The sequence below is a fragment of the Lontra canadensis genome, unplaced genomic scaffold, assembly GCF_010015895.1.
Source record: "Lontra canadensis isolate GAN:19392208 unplaced genomic scaffold, GSC_riverotter_1.0 scaffold217, whole genome shotgun sequence".
NCBI classification, from domain to species: domain Eukaryota; kingdom Metazoa; phylum Chordata; class Mammalia; order Carnivora; family Mustelidae; genus Lontra; species Lontra canadensis.
In genome coordinates, this window is record NW_022631211.1 from 576,784 (window position 1) to 581,649 (window position 4,866).

Here is a 4,866-nt window from a genome sequence, read left to right on the forward strand (position 1 = left end):
CTCCTCCTTGGCCTAGCTAGTTCTTCCTTAACTTCAGATCTCAGCTCAGATCTCCTTTCCTCTGGGAAACCTCCCAACTACTCTTAGAGAGCCACCACCACAACATAGTTCCTATATATCACTCATATCAATTTAAAATCATCCACATACATTCATGACAACTTGATTAATGTCTGTCTCCGGCAACGGACTGTGAGAGCCATGAGAAGAGGAACAGTGTTGATTTAGCTGATTGTCTAACTCAGTGCCCAGGTATAGAAGGCCCTGGACATATACTGAAATGATGGATGGATGGATGGATGGATGGATGGATGGATGGACATATCAAAAGAAAACGAGACTTTTGCCCATGTTAAATTTAAAAACATGGAGCATCAGATCTACATCCACCTTTACCAAATTCTAGACCAGGGCTATTCAATACTGACCATCACTGTTCATTAAAATCACCTAGGTTAAGATACATAACCTGTAACTAGTAGATAAATAAGTCCTGGGGATGTAACACACAGTGCAGTGATTATAGACAACAAAATTATTATAAATATAAAACTTGCTAAGAGACTAGATCTGAATTGTTCCCACCACTAGAAGAAATGATAATTATGTGAAGAGACAAAGATGTTAGCTAATACTACAGTGGCAATCATACTGCAATACAAATGTATCAAATCAACATGTTGTGCACCTTAAACTTATAGAATATTACACGTCAATTGCATCTCAATTAAAAATAATGAAAAAACTTAAAAATCAATGAGGAAGCTGAGAAGATTACATACTATATGATTCCAACTCTATGACATTCTGGAAAAAGCAAAAGTATGGCAACAGTAAAAAGATCAGTGGTTGACAGGGGTTGAGGGTAGGTGAAGGGTGGGGTTTGGGGGGAGGGAGGGATGGACAGGGCGGACATGGGGGTTTCTTGGGGAAGTGAAGCTACTCTGTATGAAACTGTAAGGGTGATACATTATTTATATTTATCATACTTACATAACTTTCATAATGTACAACACAAAGAGTGGACTCTGAAGTACACTGTGGTCTTTACTATCTCATTGGTTTTAACAAACACACCACAATAAGACAAGATGTTACTAACAGGGAAACTGGGGGGCAGGAGAAGAGGCTGAGAGGGTATATGGGAACTCTTTGTACTTTCCTCTCAACTTTTCTATAAACCTAAAATGTTCCGAAATATAGCCTATTAATTAAAAAATAAATCCTGACATTCAGACTATCCCAGAGCAATTAAATCAGAATCTCTGATGGTAGAGCCCAGGCATCAGGGTTTTTGTTTTGTTTTGTTTTTCTCCTAAAGCTCCTGTAGGCACTTTGATAACTACTGTTTAGACTGAAATGGGAGTGGGAGGGACAGGCCAGAGCTGGGAGCCTTCCCTCAGCTTTGGGGTGGGTTTCCCAGGAAGGTGGGTAGATATTGGGACAGCTTGTCTTAAAGAAGGGGATGGGAGCACCTGAGGGTAAGGGGATCCTCTTCTGTGAAAGTTCCAGGGCCTTAGTGATGGTCCCCTGGACTCTGGGGGAGACCAAGTATACAGGCTTAACCTGCTCCTTCCTGTGTTGCAGTTCCCCATTATTCCAGTTCCATTCCTTTGGCATAGAACCCTGTCCGGGCCATGGAAGGTAGGCTCTTGAGGAGACCAAAGGTCTGTGGGGTAGGGGTGTCACAAGGCTCTTAATGCAGACAGTATCAGCCAAGTGCATGGACCATGGCTAGGAAAGTGACCTGTCTTGCTGGGAATGGGACAGAATGAGCCAGGCAGTAACAGGAAAGAAGGAGTCAGAGTAGGGGGCATCTGAGAGAGAAGGCAGGAGGGGCTTCCTCCTATATGCCCAGGAGTGTGAGGCAGTAGCCTTTGGAAAGCCACAGGGGTGGAAATCTGGGTTATAGCTACAGGGGAGGCCTGAACTAATTTGCTTGTTGGGGAGCAGGAACAGGGGACCAGAAAAAGTCAGTGAGATATAGGCCAGAGAAGGGCCTTACAAGGGATCAAGTGGAGAGAGGGAAGACCCCATGTTGTGATTCAGCTGAGAGATGCTCTTCGAATGGACTTCATCATGGTGGAACAGTCAGTGGGCAGATATAGGTTAAGAAAGTGAATCAGTCAGTGGGTGAGGTTGCAATTCCTGGGCCCTGAATCCCAGTCTTGTAGGAGATGGACTAGACACCAGGCCATGTGCCAAGGGTGTCTCTGGGACTGTGGCCGGGGAAGGTTTCCTGGAGGAGGTGATTTGGAGATTGGGGGGTGGGGGCTAGGTAGTGGGGAGGGCAGGGAGGTTGACCACAAAGCTGGGATGGGCTAATGACAAACTGGTCGGCTTGTCCTGGGAGGGGACTGGCAGCTGCCCTGGAGAATGAAAGGATTGAGACTGCTCCCTGGGACATCCTAGCTAGAGAAATAAATGAGTCTGAGATCCCAGAGGGAAAATACAGGTCTCTGTGTGTATGACAGAGGGGATCCGGACATGAGATGGTCCTTTAAGCCATGGCCATGCAGTCTAGCTGGAGGCGGGAGGGGTGCAGGGAGTCCTTGCAGGCAAGAGACTGTTCTACCAGCCAGATGGAGGGCACACCCTTCCCCAGACCCTCCTGGTCTCCTTCTGAGCCTCATTTGACCTCCAAGGTCCAGCACCACCCATTGCATGGCTCCCCCTGGCCTCCTTTGGCAGAGTCCCAATGGCCCAGGAGGCAGGCCTGCTTGTTTGCCCAAGCGGAGGGGTGTGTGTGTGTGTGTGTGTGTGTGTGTGTGAGAGAGAGAGAGAGAGAGAGAGAGAGAGAGACAAAGTAATCTATGGGGTGTTTATATGGGTTCCAGTATGTGTCTGGGTGACCCCCTGGAAAATTGAAAAACCCCATTTGCCTTGAGCCCCCCTCCCTTCTACTTCAGGCTGAGACCATATAGGATGATAGGGATTGGGAAGAGCAGAGACCAAAGTGCCTGTAGATTTCAGAGCCCAAAAAGATTCTCTGTAAGTAATTGGGGCCTCTGAGGAAAAACCCGACTGCCCCCTAGCCTCCAGCTGGACCCCACTGGCTGGGGCTCAGCTCTCCTGTGTGGTTAGGCTTGGAAAGGCAGCCTCTGTCTCTGGTTTCCCTAGATGTCCTTTCCCTGTATAGGGTTCTCCATTTTCCTGACCGCTGATGTGCAAAGACCTGGGTGGGGCGGGTGGACAGGGGATCTAGGCTCTAGTCTGGCTCTTCCCTGACTTGCTATGTGACTGAGTGAGACTGTTTCTTGGGCCTCAGTTTCCCTACCACAGTTTGCCTCTTAGAGTGGTTGTCCTTGAGGGGAAATGACATCATGCACCCATGGTCCTAAAAGCTCTTATGCATGAGGATCTGGCCTGTCAAACCCAGGCCCAGGGCTTGGTGAGCAGTGCTTGGGATGAACCAGCCCCTTGGATGTGGGGCTGACTTTGACAGAGGCAGGGATGGGGGAAAGCAGTGCTCTAGAGGAGTGGGTGGGCTTGAAGAGTCGTGGAGAGTAAGGACTGAATGGAGTGTGGGGCATGGTCTGGAGAGCATCCAGAGGGTAGCAGAGCTGATGACAGGGGCCTCAAATGCCAGACTGACAACTGGAGAAACGTGGAATGGGTCTGAGTGATGGGCATCGTCAGGTGGGTGACTGAAGATTGCTCTGGTAGCCAGTAAGAGGATGGCTTAGAGTCCCAAGGACCAAGGCCAGGAGACCAGTGAGGAAGTGAGAGACGGTGGGGAGGAAGGGGGGACAGACCTATTTACTAGCCTTGGTATTTGGGAAACTTCTGCCTGGCTACCAGTGCCCCTCTTAGAGAAGACTTGGTACAGTCCCTCATGGGACCTTCCCAGGACCTTTCCCATGAAACATGCAAGAACAGCTTTGGTACCCATTTCTCAGAGGGAACAACTGTTTAGCATACTGGAGAGCATTTGGCTTGGTCTCCTTTCACCCAGCTGGGAACTCCACAGACAGGTAAATACCAATCATGCAAGATTGCTAAGCCCATGGCCACTAAGACCATGGTTTCAGAGAGCCCCAGAAACAAAGTTCTTTTTCTTTTAAGGGCCTCACTTGCTGAGTACTTACTATATACCAAGTACTGTATCAGATGCTTGGCACAAGGACTTCATTTAACTTCACAAGAAGCCCCGGAGGAGGTGCTGATATTATTCACATTCTACCAACAAGGAAACCAAGACTCCTCCAATGGCTTGCCAAAGGTCACACACAGCTATTAAATGGAAAAGCTTGGATTCAAGCTCAAGGCTGTCTGACCTCACTGATGACTCTTTTCATGGTGGCTATGGAGGACCTACTACAAGCAGGGAGCTACAGGGTACATAAAGCCCATGCCAGTGCTCAAGGACAAAGTGGCACAGTAAAGACATTGGACCTGTAGTGCAGGGACTTGTGTGCTGCTCCAATGGGACTTTCGCCCCACAAGGAGTGGTGATGGCTCCCAAGGACCAGACCTTGGGCTCCCTGGATCCCTGTGAAACATGGGCATTGCACTGGCTCCTAAATGTCTTGTTCTTTCCAAGGAAGGGCCACAGAACCTGCTCAGGAGGTTGAGTCACATCCTTGACTGTAGCTCGTCACCCTCCAGAGCCAGCCTTTCTCCCTCCCTCTCCCTCCTTGCCTCCTTCTTACTCCCTGCCACCCCCCCTACCCCCACCCCAAAGCTCCTCTCACCACTGCCCTGCTCAGAATCTTCCAGAACAACTAGCCAAGCCAGTGGTCCAGCTGGTGAGAAAGAGCACACACCCAGATATTGAAAATGTACACACAAAGTTTTTTTTTTTTTTTTAAACTCAAGAAAGGGCTTTTATTGTTTTTAACTCACTTCCTGGGAAGTTAATTTTTT